Here is a 21,204-nt window from a genome sequence, read left to right as displayed (position 1 = left end):
CAAATTCCGCTGCTTCGACTGATGACGTCACAAGTGTACTCGGAGCGCTATGATCAACGGCGGATATATGCATACTGCAATTTGCTTGGCTTTTGAGACAGTTGTAAACTGCAGGCCGTCACATATCTTTGGTTGGATCATAACAAGACTAGGTCTTCTCCGGACAGACCATAATATCAGCGGCAAGGCTTATATATCATTAATTGGCTGGCATCCCAGCCGAGCGCCTCGGGCTGGAAAGCCGGGAGACAAAACTCTCACAAAGTTTTTTCGGGAGTTCATTGCCTGAGTTGGAAATATATATATATATATATATATATATATATATATATATATAGATATGCAAAGGGAATGAGCTGTTGGGCGCAATCTTGAAGAAACAACAATTATAAATCATACTGACATGAAAATGTCAAGGTCAGGGCAAAGGCCTGCAGACCCCCGTTACGGTGTCTGCACGGGCTGGGTCAACCGAGGCGTTTCATTTCTTTCAAAAAAGCATAGCGTTTTGGTTGAGTGAGAATGCTGTGTTACGAACATGTAGGTGCCACAATGGGGTCAGGGTCAAGGTCATTCATTGGTTAGCGTGATCATTTATTGTATTTATACGACCTATAATTCAAGATATTTTCACATCCATTTTGCTCGTGTTATGCAGCTTAAACGTCGGCTACAATTTTGTTCTGGTCAGTACATGCTCAAACGTAGGTAAGATGCCAAGATGAGGTCATACGAGGTCAACACGACGCGCAGTAAGCTAGTCATGTTATACATGTTTCCGGATTGCTTATCCCACAGGAATCCAATAAAATCACTCTTTATCTTGTATCCGGTCATCTTCGTGCCTTGACGCGATCAAAATGTGTTGTTTGTCGCAACCTGTTCTGACTGTTAAAAGGCATTCAAGAGCCATGGGCAAGTTAGGGAATTGATTTTGAGCCTGCTGCGGTTGATAGCTACCGTTCTGGTCATGTCTTGTTTGAAATGCAGATTTCATAATTTTCAAAGGGGTAGAAGTTTCAGTTTTCCGGCAGTAAGCGTAAAGCAAACTGTCTTGTAACAACTAGAGAATGCCCAGTGCACAGATTCACCTTTATTTATGCATAAAGTACACACTCTAGCATGATTTTCTCAATACCAAGAGCAACCACACAATGTCCTTATTCTAAACATTAACAGCAATGGGGCATAAGTAAAAGACCTCGTCACAGCATCCCTTTTCTATACAACATGCACAGCTCTTAATATTGGTGGCTTTTGGCACAGATACTTGTCCAATATCTATGCACAGCAACACAGTCTTCTGACGGCTCTTCTCACGGTATGGACTGCAGTGCCCTTCTTTTCATGCCTCCCCCTTAGGTACCTGTCTCTGGCAAATTTTATTGCAGGTCCCTGGTATATCTAAGCAAAACAAGTTGAGTGCTATAGTAATCATCAGCTTTGAAGGGAAGAACTAGGCCCTTTACGACACCTTTGATATAATTGGACTCAAACAGCAGCTACGAAGCCTGGACTTCATAGCATGTAATGGAGCAGCTGCAAGAACTCCATATCGGATCACTTTCATGGAAATTATTTCTTCATCACATAATGTCGCTTGTCTGCACTCCCATACCTAAGGAAGATGATGTGATGATGAACATTGATGTGACATGGGCTTCAGTCCCCATCAACCGTAATGTGTGATCAGATGGGATTGCAACCCAACCCTGTCCTTAACATTCACAACATTATACGGCTGGCTAGCTGTCACTAATGTCATGCTAATATTTCATGCCTCAAAATGCTTTCAGACAAAAAATAGAAAATGCAGGCTAGTTATTGAGTAGTGTCGGGACCAATTAGAGAAATGCATCAGCTTTATAATATGATCACAACACATGGTATATTCTGTACCAGCAGGTTCATACATGTCTTTGTAAATACAGCTACAGCAACACAACACACACGCACAAGCATAGTGCAAGACAGCAGGCAAAGCACTCACAACTCGCTGCAACTAGGGGCCCAGTGCCACCTTACACTAGAATCATGAAAAGAGAAAAACCTGCGCCTTTAACATTACCAACAGGTTTACATATGGGCACCGTACACACAAACAGCATCGTGCTCAACACACTTCTTAAGCTTTCATGTATAATACACAAAGCTTTAAACACACAATAAGTAAATCCAAGAAGCACTTCCTCAATCCCCCACAAAACATCAATAAGGTGAACTGAGCAAAAGCAAATGACACGCAGCGACACGAGCGTTAGATAGCCTTAGACGCGAGTCGAGGTTGGTGAAATTATTTTGTCTCTTCACGCCCATGCATCTGGCACTTAGCAAAAATGAACCTATGGCGGTACACAGGGATGACGGGGGCTGGTGCTGCTCGGTGATCGATGCGGATGTTGGGTTGCATTTTATTTATTTGTCTGAAGCCAGGCTCGTGCCGCTGTGGCGACGGCCAACCTCCGTGTTTGCTGCTGGCGCCGTCGTTAAGTATGGATGAGTGTTGCACGGCGCCCGTCATTATGAACGGGCCGGTGACACGGCGGCCCGATTATGCCACCCTGTTGAGCCCGCGGCACGTGTTGCGTTCCGGCGCGGTCCTCGGATGGCTGCTCGGTGCCGCTCGATCAAGAGGCGCTGCTCGGTCCCGCTCCGGCCGGGCCGACGCTGCCCGGTCCCGCTGCGGCCGGGCCGACGCTGCTCGGTCCCGCTCCGGCCGGGCCGACGCTGCCCGGTCCCGCTGCGGCCGGGCCGGTGCTTGTCGGTCCCGCTGCGGCCGGGCCGGCGCCGCGGTGGCACCGGTGGGGCTGCCGCCGCCGCCGCTGTGACGCTCTGTTGCGGACCTTCGCCCCTTCGGTGTGGGGCGGAGGCTCGCCCGCCCGCGGCATTGTTCAGCTGGATTAATGATGTCGCTCTCAGTCGCGGAGACTGCTCTGCATCGGACGGCCATTAGCGGACAGAAGGGCGGCCACGGGCCGGGCTCACGGCATGAGGATTATGTGCCGCCGACGCATCCAGCTGGCGGAGTCGCGCAGGCAGAGGACCGGAGCGGCTCTGTCTGCGCGTTCAGCATGCGTTCATGCGTTCTTGCCTTCAGCGAAGTGGCCCGAGAGTTTCAGTGGAAGTCTGCGCGATCCTCAAATCCAGACGGATGCGCATGGACTGTGCGGAACGACGCACTCGTAGTTTTCCAAAGTTGAGAAACCCATATGGTTTGTACTGAAACGTACGATGTACTTGACACGCGTGCTCTTGGGTCTTTGCATTATCCTCGGTAAGTGTGGGACGGGCTGACCTAGTGTCATGCGATGGCGCCGTCACGCGGCTCACAACATTCATAATGGATCTGTTGTTCGGCTTTATTATCCCGGTCGATTGAGCGGGGTTTGAGACAAGCAGGAATTGAGTGCTAACTCGAAAGCTTCGTCGGTGGTTTGCGGATCGATCGAAGCCAGCGTACTCTGGCCACAATGTCCAGGTACGTGGTGGATCGATCCAAGCCGGCATGGTCCGGCCACAATATCCAGGTACGTGGCGGATCGATCCTGGCCAGCATACTCTGGCCACAATATCCAAGTACGTGCAGCTTTCTGCCTTTACAAATGGAATGCGACACTGGCGTCCCGAATACGCTGCCCAAACCACACAGACTGCCGCTTCTTCCTACTTAGCCCATGGATGACGTGTAATTCTTGCGCCGCCCCCGCCCTGCAGGAGCATGAGCTAGAGTGGGCTAGCGAGCGTTACCATGCTGGCTGGCTCACTGCAAAAGCAGAGGCACCGCGTAAATCACGCTCCAATGCCGGGCTAAGGAGCCCGGAGCTAAGGAGCCCGGAGCTAAGGAGCCCGGAGCTAAGGAGCCCGGAGCTAAGGAGCCCGGAGCTAAGGAGCCCGGAGCTAAGGAGCCCAGAGCCAAGGAGCCCGGAGCTAAGGAGCCCGGAGCTAAGGTGCCCAAACGGTCACGGGCTCGGGAGATCAAGCTTTTGAATATTGTGAGGTGAGATACGTTAGATTTAAACTTATTCGCCATCGGACTGCAGGTCATGTGATGCTGCGGGACGCCTATTGCCAGATGTTGCCAGATGCCAAGATGCCAGGTGTTAACGTCCAGAAACGGGACGACGTAACAAAAGGTCAGTCCCCTCCCCCCCCCCCCCCCCCCACCTGCCAGATACAAAACACGTGGGAGTTTCCACTCTTGGCGGGCTCATAGCGGTGTTTCTCCGCCCAGGGTGTGCGTATTTTACCCCGCGAAAGTCAGCTCAATGGACGCTGAGACTCGGAACTCTTCAAACCAAAGCCGTCACGAAATAACCGCCACGCTGTTTTGGTCAGCCTGCCGCCCGCCGCAGCTGAAGTGCGCGGGACCACCGCCAGGGGCGCAACCATCGCCCGCCCCGCCGCCGCCGCCACCGCCTTCACCGCGCGCCTGCGGCGGCGGCGGCGGATGTACGAGCGGAGCCGCTCCGCCGTGACTGACGACCGGCGGCGGCGCATTCCTGGCGCCGGTACACGCCTCACGTGCGCCGCCGCCGCCGCCGCCGCCGGGACCGGGCGGCGGGCCGACCGGACGGGGACGACGCCGACGCTGGGAAGGATGGGACGCGGGGGCTATCGTCACCAATGGATGTGCTTGTGAACCAGCTTTGCATCCGGGAGACCCTCCGTGTATCAGGAAATAGTGCCGTCCTCTTTTTGACCTTTCATGCCTGTCTGTAACTTTTTAATGACGCTTTTGATCAGCATGGCATGACATTTTAGGTTCCATCGCACAGCGGACGGACCGCTATAATGTTCATTGGAGGAAGGCCTTGAAAAAACAGCAGGTTTCTCCGTGCCTTCAAATGTTTTCTGGACTTTAAAGGGACGAGCGGTCAAGCAGTGTTGGCACGGGACGTGTTGACGCGTGCGCTCCAGTTATGGCAGCCGATCAAGTCCTCATCCGAGGAGGTCCTCACCGAGGAGCCGATGAAGTCCTCATCCGAGGAGGTTGGCAGGCGAGAGGAACGCGCGCCCATTTGCGATGAGGCGAACCACACCGGCACAAGAGCGAGGGTGACAACGTGCTGGGGCAGCAGGAGGTTCACCGGAGCCGTCCCACTGGTTTGAGATGAAGCGAACCACACCGGCACAAGAACGAGGGTGACAACGTGCTGGAGCCGTCACACTGGTTTTTCACTGGCTCGGGGCCGTTCCACTGGTTTCCGCCAGTCCTGCAGCTGCATGTGGACACCGTCTCCACATGTTCTGACTGCGGAGGATTTGACCTGGCAAAAGAGGTGTCCAAATTCGATTCTCACTGCAGGGAAAACGTTTCCGCAGATTTACACTAGGCTGACGGCGCTGTCACTTCAGCAGTCGACAAACGACCCCTCATCCCGCGCTGCCTGACACCTGATACGACGCGTGAGCCCGCCGCGGCTGCCGCACATGACACGGTGTCACGTGTCAGCCGATGACCGACGGAGAGGGCGGTGCGGTAGGTGCGGACCGCGGGCGGGTCAGATGGACGGGGGAACCGAAGCCACCCACGCGCGGGGGATCCCCGGCGCCATCGGGGGTGCGGCGCGATACAGGGATTGAGAGGACCGCGGGAGTGCTCCGTGCTGCCCCGTTCAGCCCCATATGCAACATGTGTTTTCTTTCGTCTGACGACATTAGGGTTAGGGGCCGTTGTGGAGCAGCGGGATGAGTCCTGACTTCGTCCGCAGCAGCGGTCTGTGCGAGGGAGCGCGACGTCGACTGACCTGCCACGTGGGCTGCGACGTGACCAAGGCGCCGCTGAGGTACTCGCCGACATGCGTTGGTATGCCGAGCCTTCAACATGAACCACGGACGCCCGGAAAGTTTTTGCGGTTTGTTTTGCTTTACAGCCGGTCTTGGCCGCAGCCTCGCCAACGGGATCGGATCAGGATTCCAGCGCGGTCAGAAGGAGACGCTGCAGAGTCTGCACCGTGATAACGTAAGGCCCACCTTTTCCAGAACAGCCGACGAAACGTCCGCTGGCAAGCCAAACCCCATTCACACGTTACGTCACCGTAATCTCGTTGTCACGACTAATTGCCGTCCGTGACAACAGATGGCGTTGCGCGGGGCTGGCGCCCGTGACGTCACGGCGCCGCGCCCCGCCGTCGACGCCCTGTTGCAGGTCGGTGGCCGCTGCCCAGCCCGGCGGCACGTGGGACGGGTGGCGCCCAGCGGACGGCGGCGGGCAGGCTGGGCCGCCGCGGGCTGACGGAGCAAGGAAGGTGTGGGAGCAGGGATGGCGCTCACCCCCGCACCCGCGGCGGCGGAGCGGAGCGAGATGGGCTGCCGCTGACGATCGGGTGGGAATGCGCGGAGCGCCTGTACTGCTCACTGATTGCACTCGAAGAGATTCGAGGAAAAATCGGCTGCTAGATGTGGCACTACGACTCCATAAGGAAAATAGCTAGAAAAGCGCTGCGGTGTGGGCGTCTCGTGGGCGCGTGGACAAGTCACCCATACACCCACCTTGTGAATTAACGCACCTCATCGCATCCAAAGCAAAAGCCTGGTCCCTGTCAAGTGCGCCTCACTAGAGCGGTCCGATGTCAGGAGAGGACGCCTGGGCGCAGGTCAGGATGTTTGCCGGTATTTTCGGCCGCCGCGGCGCCGTGCGGACCCGGGAACCGGCCGGGCCGCCGCCGCCCCCGTCTCGTGCGGTACCAGATGGAGATCGAATGCATAGGAAACCGGAGCCGAGATCGGGTGTCACGGTCGTGAAGCCAGCGCCGCCGCCTTAGGTGACGCCGCGCCAGAATCGCCGCAAATGCGGCAGAGGCGCGCCAATCCGCCGGAACAGTAACAGTCCGGCACGCCCGTGGTCGCTGCCGCGCGATTCTCGTGTCACGCCCGTGGTCGCTGCCACGCGATTCTCGTGCCACGCCCGTGGTCGCTGCCACGCGATTCTCGTGCGTTTCTGCGCGCGGTGTCGAGTAAACAACGGACATCACTGGTCGGCAGAGCTTGGTAGATGTGAACGCTTTTTTTGTTTGTTTCATTCTTTTGTTCTTCTACCACCACCATGGCGTCCGTGGTGGGCCACACCTTACTTCAGGAATGAGGCTCACATATGGGGACGTGCCGCTGGAAATGGGGCTCACATATGGGGACGTGTCGCTGGAAATGGGGCTCACACATGGGGACGTGCCTCCGGAAATGGGGCTCACACATGGGGACGTGCCGCTGGAAATGGGGCTCACATATGGGGACGTACCGCTGGAAATGGGGCTCACATATGGGGACGTGTCGCTGGAAATGGGGCTCACACATGGGGACATGTCGCTGGAAATGGGGCTCACACATGGGGACGTGTCGCTGGAAATGGGGCTCACATATGGGGACGTGCCGCTGGAAATGGGGCTCACACATGGGGACGTGTCGCTGGAAATGCGTTTCATGACAAAGTGCAGGCACAAGAACTCTTGCCGACGAAATGCTTCGACATTACTTTTACTGCCAATGCTTGAACACGCTATTAGAGCTACACTGCTCTCGGAAAGAGTTTTTGCCGCAGGACTAATGTCATAAGCATAACACCGTTGGAAATGACAACTCGGCTGCACCCTTCACATAAAAACCCTATACACGCACCGTGTGTTGCGAAACGAGATGTCTCATTGCGCAGTATGACCTTGTCAGTGCTCCAGCAGGCCTTGCCTCTCGGTGCGTCCGTGGTCACCGTCTCGTTACCATGGTTACCTGACTCATCCTCGCTCTAGACTCGGCCTGGCAAAACACGACGGGAGGGAGCAGGCTGGTGGGGATGTGGGTGGGGGAGGGGGCGGGGCATCAGGCCCAGCGGTGCGGCGTCACTGCGCGGCGTCAGCAGCCGATAGCGGACTTGGCGCCACACCTCTAGGTCTGCCTCATCTCGCTCTGACGATTCTGGCGGCGCGCCGGCCGGCAACAAGTGATGATTCTGTAATCGAACATGAATTAATGAGCGCGGCCCCTGCGCTGATGGCTCGTAAAAGCGGCCCTGGGGGAGGGGAGGGTGATATTTGGGTCACAGGCCTAGCCCCTTTCTCCGTGGCCAGCGCAGGCCATGACGGACCGACCATCCGCCGTCATTCTGTCCGTCACCCCTCCCGCACCACCTGTCACGTGAGGCCAACGTGGCGGGCGGCGGCGCCAGGGCGCAGCGTCGCTCTGAGTCACCGGGCCTGACTCTGAGTCATCGGCTTTGACTCTGAGCCGGCCTGGTTCGCGCCGAGTCCGGGGGCGGCGCCCCCGCTCCCGGAGGTGGCCTGTGACCTTGGACCGGGCGTCACGCAATCCCGGTCGACCTCTGACCTGTTGGCAGCCGGGTCACGCCGCGGCTGCGTCACGACACTGGCAGCGCTGCTCGGTCGCCAGGCGGTGGCATTTGGTTTGCCGAGCCGAGAGCCGGTGAGTTTTTACTGTCAGATTGGTCAGAGGCGTGGTCGTTCCATACGTAAATTCCATTCCACTCCACATGTGAATTCCAGACGTCCTCCCTGACCTGCGTACGATTAACTGGGGGCCACTTGGATCCCAGTCTGTGGCTCCGTCAGGGAGGTCAACCTAGGCGTCTTAAGCCCGCCGGCAAGACGTAAGACACTGATTGCACTACCCAGAGCGACATTAAAGACGCCCAGCCGCGTGACTCATCCCATCTGAGCCTCCAGAGACTCATTCGACACGCAGCTGCTCGGGACCAGTGCTTGCCGCCGGCCATAACAGCCGGCCGGCCTTCGTGACCGACTGTTGGCACCCAGGTACGCTCGAACCATGAGACGTTCTGACCTCACAGGGCTCGGGCAGTGCTTGTTTGCGCTGTAGTTTCGGGTATGAGGTGACAAACTTAGCGTGCGATCCCTGAGTTCACCGGCGTGGGGAACCCTTTCCAAGAAGATTGAGACATCAGACCTAGAAATCGGCATCATTGGCATAGTCACAATAGCTTGAGCTCTGTATGGCGAGCCTGGTCCTGGCGGCGTGCTGCGCCCACCTCTGGCGTGGTCCGTGGTCCGTCGGGAATGAGCGCGGCTGCCAGGTCCGGTGCCGTCGGCTCCTGGAGAGCCGCCTCGCTGGCCGGCGGGGCTGTGGAACATCGAGCAGCGACCGTGTGCAGCGACACGGTGGTCGTGGGCCGGCCACGGTGTGGCCTGGGGGGGGGGGAGGGGTAGGAGGAAGGGGTGGGCACTCTGGCTCTGGAAGCAGCGGGCCAGATTCTGCGAACCGGTGAGAGAGGCTGCAGGACAGAGGTCGTCACCTGGAAAAAAATGCCGCACAAACGTTTCGAACATTCCGGCGTTCCGTGACCAGCGGTGGGTGACGTCTGCGTGCCACATCAGCTGACTTCTGTGCACCGCATCAGCTGATGTCTGTGTACCACATCAGCTGACGTCCATGCTCCATATCAGCTGACGTCTGCGCACCACATCGGCTGACGTCTGTGCGCGCCACATCAGCTGACGTCTGCGCGCCACATCATCTGACGTCTGTGTGCCATATCAGCTGATGCCTGCGCACCACATCAGCTGACGCCTGTGCACCACATCAGCTGACATCTGTGCGCGCCACATCAGCTGACGTCTGCGCGCCACATCAGCTGACGTCTGCGCGCCACATCGGCTGACGTCTGTGCGCGCCACATCAGCTGACGTCTGCGGGTCACATCGGCTGACGTCTGCGCGCGCCACATCAGCTGACGTCTGCGCGCCACATCAGCTGACGTCTGTGCGCGCCACATCAGCTGACGTCTGTGCACCACATCAGCTGACATCTGTGCGCGCCACATCAGCTGACGTCTGCGCGCCACATCAGCTGACGTCTGCGGGTCACATCAGCTGACGTCTGCGCGCCACATCAGCTGACGTCTGCGGGTCACATCAGCTGACGTCTGCGCGCCACATCAGCTGACGTCTGCGCACCACATCAGGCGTTCATGCTGCTCGTTGCCACGCCCGCCGCGCGCATGTCCTTCAATCTGGCGCGGCCGGCCGTGCCTTCCGCCGCTTCCCATGCAGCTGTGGGTGGGTGGGGGCGGGGAGGGCGAGGGGGGCACAGCAGGTTTGTCGGAAACGACCAGACGTGCGCGCCTGTTTCGTGTTGCAGAGGCTCCAGCTGTGCCCGCCGCCACCGAGCCCCCCCCCCCCCACCCCCACACCCCGTTGGTCTGTGGGTAGCTCTGTGCGGCGAGTGGGAGGTGTGCAGCGGGTAAACATTGCGGTGGCGAACATGGTAAAACTATTCGTGTGTGTGTGGGGGTAGGGACCACCCCCGTGCTCCCGAATTTCAACAGATAGTGTGTGAGCGTCAAGGGAAGGGGAGGGGGCGAGCAGTAAACATGACGAAACCTTCCCCTCAAATACACCGACAAACGGATTTCTCCTCGGATTTGGGGTATTTTCCTCCCAGGAGGGAGAGGAAGGTTCTGGAGCTGCAGTTTGGGCGGCACGGGGGGGGGGGGGGCACCAGCCATCCCTCTAATGTAGACTCCAATTGAACGGGATTCCACACCCCTGCCTCACCTCCAAACATCGCCAGCCAGTTCCAACTGTTGCGACGTCGCCGTATTTTGTCGGGGAGCTGTGACAGTTCGCTGTCTTCCAGCCTTGCTTCACGCGCTTGGCTTGTCGTTCTTGTGCCCACGCGTTTGCAGGCCACCCGAACGTGTTGCTGCCAAACGAAGCGCCACCCGAAGCGTCTGGTCGATCCCTCCTCAGTTACCGAGTCCCGAAACCGGCGGCGCCCTCCACTCGCTGCGGGCACGGAGAGGCGCGCCAGCCGCCGTGCCCGTGGCTCCGCAGCGCGGCATGGCACGGAGAGGCGCGCCAGCCGCCGTGCCCGTGGCTCCGCGGCGCGGCATGGCACGGAGAGGCGCGCCAGCCGCCGTGCCCGTGGCTCCGCAGCGCGGCATGGCACGGAGAGGCGCGCCAGCCGCCGTGCCCGTGGCTCCGCGGCGCGGCATCGCCGAAGCACCCAGCGACTCGGCAGCCGCCGCCGGTGGCCTCCGGTGGCCTGCAGTGACCTCAGGTGAACCCTCACCGGCGTCGCGTCTGTGTTGTCGCGTCGTCGCGCTGCCGGCCGGTCCGGCGGCTTCATCATAATCCGGCGCATCGCGCCAAAACTGACGCAGGGTGCGCGCCGCCGGAGCGCAGTATTTATAGCCGCAGCGGTTCCGGCGCGCGGCTCCGTGCGAGAGGCCGCGTTTGTGGCGCGCTACCGTTTGAAGCGCCAGCCGCGCCGCCGCCAGGCACACCCGCCTTTTGTTCCGGCCGGGCCGCGGCCAGTAAACTTCGGAGCGACACACCAGGGGGGGGGGAGGGGGAGGGGGGGAGGCAGAAGGCGGCCAGGAGCGCCGCCGGACACGTGGTCTGGGGAGGGAGAAGGACGCCTGCCACATCAAACAGGCGTCTCCAAACCATGCGTTCTGTCGCGCGCATTGCTCGGCGACAACCTCAACAACAGGTCGTGGGCTGCGGAGTGTTTGTGTGGCGGAGTGTCGGAAGGTTGGGGGAGGGGTATTTCTCTGCGCCGGTGATGGTGATGATGATTGTGATGATGATGATTTCTCTGCGCCGCCGGATATTTCTCCGCCGGGGCCGCCGCCCGGACCGCTCGGTTGACGGGCGGCGCCGATCCCATCCGGCGGCGATCACAGCCGGGCGGAGCGGCGCGCCGGCGCGCGTGCTTGATGGACATGGCCGGCTTTATTGGGGCGTCGAGGATCCACGGGCCGGGCCGGTGGAATTCGGGCGGCGCTCGCCCGCGCCTTATTGCTCCCCGACCGGCCGCGAGGCTCCGGGTGGTTAGGCGGCTGCTCTTCGAGCCAGCTCCAAAACCAGCAGCTGGTCCTCGAGCCAGCTCGAAAGCTCAACCGCGCCCCAGTGAGCGCAGAATGGGTTGGCTTGGACGGTTTGATCTTCGGACAGGGGCAGATTCGATGAATGTCTGCCGCGTGATGATGCTGCAAACTGGTCGGTGTACCGGGGGAAAAGCGCCGTGTGCTGACGCGGGTGCGCTCCGTCGACGCGGCTCTCGAGCGAATGGAGCCAATGGTCGTCGTCAGCTTACGCGTCGTGTTCGCATATGGCTTCTCGTCCCAGTATGCGGCGTCGCTTGTTTGGGCGCTGCTGCAGGGCAGGCGGAGGAAAGTCCACGATTTTATGACGTTGACAACCCGCCTATTTAAAGCTAGAGCTGTTTTGGAATCGCTGCCCGGAAAGGAGAGCGTCCATAGTCTTGACGCCTGTTGGAATTCGTTTCAAAAAGCGGTGTCTTGAGATGAAGACTGTCGAGCAGGGGGCAAGGCGCGGTCTGCGCGCCAGACAGCGGGTGCGCCGAATCAGACCTCTCGGTCACGCTCAGAGCCGCGGGTGTGATCAAAGCACGGTGCTCCTTCAGACACGCACTGGCGGGCCGACACAGGCCTATCCAGGCTCGATGGGTGCACCGCGTGCGAGAAGTAACCCCCCGGGGGCTGTCAGTTGTACTTCCTCGAATGTCATTTGCTGGCGTGACTGGTCAAAGCGGGTGTGGCAAAGCCTCGACTGAAGCCGCTGCCGACAGCGGGCGGGGACCTGCCGTGCGGCATGAGCGGCGCTCGTGGCCCACAACGTTAATCGCGGAGCGCCTGGAGACAGTGCAGCGGTTTCCGTATTCACCACCCATCTTCACGATCGGCCGAACGGCGGCCGGCGCCCGATCCGCCTTGGCGACAGGCGCCGTGCGACAGCTCAGCGTCGGTCGCGAGGTCAGACCGGGGAGCGGCAGCGCTGCGACGAGTTATCCCGTTCGTGACGGACCGCGGGCGCGCGGGCGAAGATGATGTGCGGCTTGTGGACCAGACGGCTCAGTGGCGGCAGGGGCGCTCCCGGGAGGCTGAGGGGCGGCGCCGCGTGGGCCTCCTGGCATCAGCCTGTGGGCCAGACGGCTCAGTGGCGGCAGTGGCGCTCCTGGGAGGCTGAGGGGCAGCGCCGCGTGGGCCTCCTGGCGTCAGCTTCTTCAGTCTGATCGGCGAGGTGACGTCGGTTATCAGTGATCGGTGTCGTGCCAACCTGCGCAATTCGTTTGGTTCTCCGCTCTTTGTGTTTATTCTGTCTTTGTTGTTGCGGGATATCAAGGGAATATGTGCGCGCGGTGCTGACGGCAAATGGCTTGCCAATGCAACCTCCAAGGCGTTCGGGTTCAAGATCACATAGGCCCGATGGTGATACCGGGCCAAGTCACCCATGGAGGCTTGCTGTTGTGTAGATGTAAACCATGCATGTTACTTAATCCTCCAATCAGACGGATGTGGTCATTGCCTTTCTGCGTCGGCTCACGCGTACCGAATAGGCTCGCACGTCACGCTGTTACCGTGATAGCATTTACAGCCATTTGTATGTCACCGTATGTTGCCAACAACGCAGCTGATGTGCTAGGGCCGGGGCTTCCATGCTGTGGTCGCGTGCGAAGTTTATGGTACTTTACGGCCACGCTCAAGGTCATCATTGGTCATATACGAGCCGAATATACCACAGTCCCGTGCAGGGTAAATGATTGCTGGCAGTGGCCTGAGCTACACTGCGTTGTGGGTACGAAGAAGAACTCATTGCGTGCTTACAAAAAGACAAACATGAACGCATTTAACCCCAATTGGAACTCGAAAACAAAGTCTAACTTTTCACGTGGATAGCATACGTGCCTTTGTGCAGCCGAAAAGGGACGGTTTGGGTTGTCGTTAAGAGTTCATTAAGGCTTTCAGAACGAAATGTCAACTTAATTTCCACCATTCTCCATCATTATTTTTGACTTGACATTCCAGACGCCGCGGGCGCACGCATGCCCTCAGGCTGCCGCAACGGTGGCTGATTAATGTCTATGCACGCGCTTCCTTGGACGCGACTCGATGTGTCTTCCTATCCTGATGGTGCGTGCCCTCCCGTGGGCGTGACTCGGTGTGCGTTCCTATCCTGATGGTGCGTGCCCTCCCGTGGGCGTGACTCGGTGTCCGTTCCTATCCTGATGGTGCATGCCCTCCCGTGGGCGTGACTCGGTGTGCCTTCCTATCCTGACGGTGCGTGCTCTCCCCGTGGGCGTGACTCGGTGTGCGTTCCTATCCTGATGGTGCGTGCTCTCCCCGTGGGCGTGACTCGGGGTGCGTTTCTATCCTGATGGTGCGTGCTCTCCCCGTGGGCGTGACTCGGTGTGCGTTCCTGTCCTGATGGTGCGTGCTCTCCCCGTGGGCGTGACTCGGTGTGCGTTCCTATCCTGATGGTGCGTGCTCTCCCCGTGGGCGTGACTCGGTGTGCCTTCCTATCCTGATGGTGTGTGCCCTCCCGTGGGTGTGACTCGGCACACGTTCCTGCAGATGATGTATGTGTGCTCCGGTTCAATTTTAAATTGGCGTCATCCTCAGCCTCGGGACCAGCTATTGCTGGACCTCTCCGGAAGCGGCGGATGCCGTACATAATCGAACTCCATCCAGTCACATCGGAGCCAATCGCTTGCTCTGACAAAACCAGTGGTCGAGCGCGATGTGGACGACCTTATCGTGGTCAGACCTTCAAATGGCCGGACCTTCAAATGGCCGGGCATTGTCATGGCCGGCCATGGCCGGACCTTATCATGGCCGGACCTTATCCTGGCCGGACCTTACTGTGCCGAGCCACCGAATACACGGCCCCGCATCTGGGGCGATCGCGGCGCAGCAGATGACGCTTGGTCGTTTGGAGAGCGCCGCAGGCAAGCATAGCCATCACTCGGCAGGTGGTGATGGCGCGGCTTGGCGTCTAGAGGCCAGGGTTTTTCCTTTGGAGCGCCTCGGCCCCTGGATATTCGCCAGTGGTTGACACCGTCTGGAAGCCGGGAAACCTGGCAGTCTGGCAGTCTGGGAAGCCTGGCAGTCTGGAAGCCGGGAAGCCTGGCAGTCTGGCAGTCTGGGAAGCCTGGCAGCCTGGAAGCCGGGAAGCCTGACAGTCTGGCAGTCTGAGAAGTCTGGCAGTCTGGAAGCCGGGAAGCCTGGCAGTCTGGGAAGTCTGGCAGTCTGGGAAGCCTGGCAGTCTGGAAGTCGGGAAGCCTGACAGTCTGGCAGTCTGGGAAGCCTGGCAGTCCGCCCCTGCGCCGCTCCCGCCGCTGACCTAGTTTCGACTGCGGACCTATGAAAACGATCCGAGCGAAGGGGCTAGCTGACAGGGACGGCCCGGGACTTGCCCGTGGGATTTGGATTTGGTGCGTGGGGCCGACCCCTGGGATCTGTGGTGCCCGATAAGCCGTGTGGATTGTATCCCTCTCCCTCTCGGTGGGGGTGGACCTGTCGGGGACGCGCGCCCCTTCTCATTCCATCCCGTCCTGACCGAGCGGCGCTCACCTGCAGACGAAAGTCTCGAGATCGGCCGAAACGCAAAATGGGCCGGTTCGTGTATGCAGCAGTTGCTGGTCGACAGCTCGGGGACTCAGGATGTGTTATGTAGCTACGGTTGGTTTATTTTGGTGTAGGGCCGGTTGACAACAGCGGCTGAGCATGGCTGAATAAGCGGACTCGATGAGCGCTCAGCTCGTCTGATTCTGTCACAACTTTCTAACCGATTTTGAACGCGCTGCGTGGGGCTGTTTTCGGCGGCTCCGCCGCCGGCCCTTCAGTCACCGGCCCCGGCCAGGCTAGCGCCGAGCGCAGCTCCAGCTGAAGCCCGTGAAAGAGTCCTGGCTTGGCATCGCCATGGCATCGGCATCGGTCTCGGCATCGGTCCCGGCGCCGGTCTCGCTATCGGTCTCGGCATCGATCTCGGCGGGGCCTGCAGAGGCGAGGGATGGTGCCCACTGTACTGCGGGTGGGTTTTGTGGGACTGAAGGCTGTGTTTTACTGATTAGCCGGCGCGTCCACGTCTGGCAGTGGCCATTAGTACCTCCGTCACGATGGCATGGAGCTACAAGCAATTGGACGTAGGGTCGGGATGAATGAGATTTAATAGATAAGGTCAGGTGTTTCTTGGCGTGTTTCTTTAGGGATGGGGTGACCTGTCGGTTTGACCACAACCCGACAGCCCTCAGCGTCTAGCAGACATGTGTTCGGATCCCTGGAATGACCCCGTGCCCTGTGACCCCGTAACCCAGAGGTCAGGACCCCGATCGTGTCCCCTCTGGTCTGCCGCGAGGACCCGAGAGGAGTACGGCCCCCATTAGTCCCGTTTAACGCCATTTGTTCCGTTTGACGTCGCTGCTGGCGGCGGCAGCGGCCGGCCTGTGCGGCGGGAGCTTCGGCACCGGCCCCCGCGCCACCTTGACAAACGGTCCCCGCCTTCGGGACTGACACCCTGAGGCGCGCCGCGGCGGCGGCGGCCGACTGAGCTGCGGTTTTCTGAAGCGGCTCGCCGGGCACCTGGGTGCGGTGCGGCCGGGAGGAGCTTGACTCTAGCGGTGCCGTGTGCCGGTGGCGGGTCAGCGCCCCAAGGTCAGCAGGTGCGTGGGCGGCGAGGGCGGAAACGCTGGTCCGGAGCGGTGCAGAGGCTTGCCCGCGCCTCCAGCTAATGCAGGCCACTAACGGGCCAGAGGTGCCTCGAACAGGCCCTTTGGATGGACGCCATATGAGCAGAACAGCTGGTGCGCCCTAAAGCTCACATCCTCATTATTATAACAGTGCCTGTGGGCCAATCGCGATGTGGTGTCGGTGGCTTGTGATGGCTTGGTTCACTGGCTTTGGACCAGTAACAAGCTATTTGGAGTCGCCTCAGGAGACAGATGTTGGTTAATTGATCGCTGTGCGCTGGGCCGACCAACGCCCGTGGCTCTCGCCCGTCCGCTGCCCCGTACCTATCGCTGGGCGGCGGGCTGCAGCCGTCTGCTGAAAGCGGTCACCATTCGAGACTTCTTCCTGCTGGCCAGGCCTCTCCTGCTGGCTCGACCTTCCTGGTGGTTCAACCTCTTCTGGTAGCCAGACCTCTCCTGGTGGCTCGTCCTCTTCTGCTGGCTCAACCTCTTCCTGGTGGTTCAACCTCTTCTGGTAGCCAGACCTCTCCTGGTGGCCAGACCTCTCCTGGTGGCTCGACCTCTTCTGCTGGCTCAACCTCTTCCTGGTGGTTCAACCTCTTCTGGTAGCCAGACCTCTCCTGGTGGCCAGACCTCTCCTGCTGGCTCGACCTCTCCTGGTGGCCAGACCTCTCCTGGTGGCTCAACCTCTCCTGCTGGCTCGACCCCTCCTAGTGGCCAGGCCTCTCCTGGTGGTTCGACCTCTCCTGGTGGCCGGACCTCTTCCTGCTGGCCAGACCTCTCCTGCTGACCCGACCTCTCCTGGTAGCCAGACCTCTTCCTGCTGGCCAGACCTCTCCTGCTGACTCGACCTCTTCTGGTGGCCAGACCTCTCCTGCTGGCTCGACCTCTCCTGGTGGCTCAACCTCTTCCTGGTGGCCTAACCTCTCCTGGTAACTAGAACCCCTCCTGGTGGCTCGACCTCTTCCTGATTGCAAAGAGCAAAACTCTCGGTACTTCTGAAGGAGCTTCCCACGCTTCCGAAGTTTAGCACGGGCGTTACGCGTGTTCTGGTGTGGAACACGCGCGGCGCCCGTGAACGTGCTGCTCGGGCCGCGTTTCGGGCGATTTGGGCGGCGTGCCGTCCGGGACGGGCCGGGCCGCGGCTCGACGCTCGACGGCGCCGCCCCGGCCTCTCCCGGGGCCCGGTATTGATTGTGAACGCGGCGTCGGCGGCCGGCCGTCGGACCCGTAGGTCAGTGTCGAGTTTCCGCTGAAATAGACGACGCGCGCCGAACTCGCCGCTCTCGCCGCCCGGAACGGCCGACGCGTCGGAGAGTGGGCGCGGCGGGGCGCTGTTGTGCTGGGTTTTAATGCGCTATTTGGCGGTTTTAGGGATGTGGGAAAAATTTGCTTGATAATGGGAGAGGACTTTACTGTCGGCTCCTAAACTCGCGTGCGGAACGAGGTCTCGATCGACCCGTTTTTCTTGTCAGGCCGATTTTTCACTCTCGCCACATGGTGTGGAAGAGATCCCTGGTTTCGCAAAGTAGGTTGAAGGGGGCTGAAGAGGGAAAATGGCTGGACTTCCAGGCCCCCCTCCCCCCCAACAGGACAAAATTTAGCCCACTACTCTCTTAAAGTCGGACGGCGAAGAGAGGTGGAGCCTCCCGATTGAATAGGTAACTACAGCCGTGGTGGTGACCGAACTTGTGCCGTGTAATAGTTAACTACAGCCGTGGTGGTGACCGACCTTGTACCGTGTAATAGTTAGCTACAGCCGTGGTGGTGACCGACCTTGTGCCGTGTAATAGTTAATTACAGCCGTGGTGGTGACCGAACTTGTGCCGCGAGCCTGTCGTCATGTGGAGCTCACGCACTCGGCTGTTGCCATGGTAACCGTCACTGGCGACACTGCCCACCCTCAGAGGAGGTTTTCGGTGATGGGCTTGAGACAGAGCAGAGGCTAATTCTGGTCGATACCGCGTGCGGAGTTAGACCTGAGCCGTTGCAAAGGTTAAAAGTCGACTGGGAACGGGAGGTTTGCTGGAACATTCCGGAATCGGACTCCGTGTGCACAGTGGGAAAAGGTTCGCGCATTGTCTCACGGCAGCACATTGCCAACTTCCTGGTATGGACGGGTTCGAGCAGATCCTTACGTGGGACACATGGCCGCGGTCAGCTGCTGAGGCCGCACCGGCTGAGCAACGTCAGGCGACTGGTGGGTACAACATGCACGGATGCATTTGACGTTCAGGTGGTGTGGCTGGGTCTCGCAGGATGCATGCGGTGTTGATCTGGCGTGAGCCGAACCGACCCCCGCTGCGCCGCCATCATACACATGCTCACCATATTAGACGTGAGTGCACGGGCAAGCGTGCGACACGCCTTGGACATACGCCGCGGGGCCATTCGAGTGTGCACTGCACAGAGGGTACTACTGTGCGAAGTCGCCAACCACTGGGGTTGAGTTCTCCGCGCTCCCTGACCACACCTCCGGGCGTGCCTTGACGTGAGCAGGTCGCCGGCAGTCACAGCCGGTGTCCGGGCTGGGGTCCGGGCGGCCCCTCGCCGGCTGACGTGGCTCAGAGGCTGCCGTGGCGGCCTCCGTCCAGGCTCGGCCAACCGGCGCCGGCCGGAGTTGCGCCCCCGACCGTGCCGCCCACGCGGCGCGGCGCTGCTGGCGGCCTGCGTTTGCCGGTGCGTGCGCCGCTCGCGAGCGGACCCGGATCTGATGAGGACGAGGCTGGCTTATGACTCAGATGCGTGCCGCGCGCCGAGATCAAGGTCGCCGGAGAGGACCGGTGTCAAGACTGAGGTCGCCGGAGGGGACCAGCGTCGAGATCAAGGTCGCCGGAGAGGACCGGTGTCAAGACCGAGGTCGTCGGAGAGGACCGGCGTCAAGACCGAGGTCGCCGGAGAGGACCGGCGTCAAGACCGAGGTCGCCGGAGAGGACCGGCGTCGAGATCAAGTTCGCCGGAGAGGACCGGCGTCAAGATCAAGGTCGCCGGAGAGCGCCGACGTCAAGATCAAGGTCGCCGGGGAGGACCGGCGTCGAGATCAAGTTCGCCGGGGAGGACCGACGTCAAGATCGAGGTCGCCGGAGAGGACCGGCATCGAGGTCAAGGTCGGCGGAGAGGGACCGGCAAGGCATGGGATTGCGGTGGAGAGGGGCAAAGGAGGGGAAGGGAGGAAAGCGGCAGCCATTTTATCAGTGTCTTGTCGTGTAGAGCTCGTCGTGCTCCATTTGCTCAAAACCCGACCGGCGGAAGCATGCGTTTCGAAGGTATCGGTCCGCAACCGAAGACACTTTCGCCGTCTTCCTTTCCGAGGTCTTGAAAGCAAACCTTCCGCACTGCGCTTCATGACGGTTCGCTCCGTTGGGGCAAATCTGCGAACAGCGTCCGTGAGGTCTCGGCCGGGCTGTGCGGAAGCCGACGCTGTCGTGCTTGCTCGCCCGTCAGCGGGGTGCTGTCATGACCAGCCGCGATTGGGCGCGCCCGTGGTCCAAGCACCAGCCCGCCGTTGAGCTATTGCCAAGCGCCCAGGCTGCGCCAGCCGCGCCGAAGCATTGCCAGCTCTGCTTGTAGCTGTTGTTCGGCGCTTTTTGCCGGTCTGGACGTCCTGTGCCGGCCGTGTTGTCGGCATTCCACGGCACGCCCCAGCGCGCCGCCGTCGGCGCGGCGAGTCGAGCAGGCGACTGGACGCTGCGGTCGCGTGCTTTCCCTGTGAAGCCGCTCCACTAATGCCGAGTGCTGTTCATTGCGGTGCGTGGGGCGGGGGGGGGGGGTCGATCCCCGTCCCCGCATCGTCACGCCTGCGCTGACACCTGCGGTGACCCCGCCCCGCTGGACCGGCGGTGAGCCGCGGGGACCTGCTGGACGTCTGCACCTGTTGGCCGGCGGTGAGCCGCGGGACCTCCTGGACGTCCGCACCTGTTGGCCGGCGGTGAGCCGCGGGGACCTGCTGGATGTCCGCATTTGTTGGCCGGCGGTGAGCCGCGGGGACCTGCTGGACGTCTGCACCTGTTGGCCGGCGGTGAGCCGCGGGGACCTGCTGGAGATCCGCACCTGTTGGCAGTTGGTCGGCTCCTGCTGTGAGCACAGTCTACACGGAAGCTTGCTACAAATAAAATATAAACAACATATGACTGATGTCATCCAGAAACCTCCTCCTTACCCCCCCCCCCCCCCCCCCCGCCCTCAAAGGGAATTGTATGAGCTCGCCGCTGCGGCCAGGCCAGGGTCAGGCCTGCTGCTGCTGCTGCCGTCTCGACAGCTGTTCCGTGGCCAGCACGGCCGTCCAGTTGTAGTCGCAGCTGGTGCGGCGGCCGTCGAAGCCGGTGCGGCGGCCGTCGCAGCCAGTGCAGCAGCCGTCGCAGCCGGTGCGGCGGCCGTCGCAGCCGATGCGGTGGCCGTCGGAGCCGGTGGCCGCCGACAGCTGCGGCGCGGACGAGGAGTCCGCCGCGACCGACAGGAAGATCTTCCGCTCCAGTCCAGCGAGCGGGGAGGGGGCTCACGGCGACCCCACCAGTCCAGTGTGCGGGCCCGTCGCGTTTGCCGCGTTGGTGCGGCCGGTCTTGATCTGAGGCCCGGCTCAGCTCCGTCGTGGGCGGCGCTGGAGCGTGCCCTCAGCACGAGCGTCACGGCCGCCGTCCGCCCCAGGGCGAGGGGTTCACCGCTGCTTGCGCTGTCTCCGGAGTCAGCTTCGCTGGGGCAGAACGGCGCATTGTATAAACGTCTTTTGTGACGTCACTGGCGGCTGTC

The sequence above is a fragment of the Pollicipes pollicipes genome, unplaced genomic scaffold (assembly GCF_011947565.3).
Source record: "Pollicipes pollicipes isolate AB1234 unplaced genomic scaffold, Ppol_2.1 Scaffold_1600;HRSCAF=1878_pilon_pilon_pilon, whole genome shotgun sequence".
In the NCBI taxonomy this organism is placed as follows: Eukaryota; Metazoa; Arthropoda; class Thecostraca; order Pollicipedomorpha; family Pollicipedidae; genus Pollicipes; species Pollicipes pollicipes.
This window is presented reverse-complemented; position numbering follows the sequence as displayed.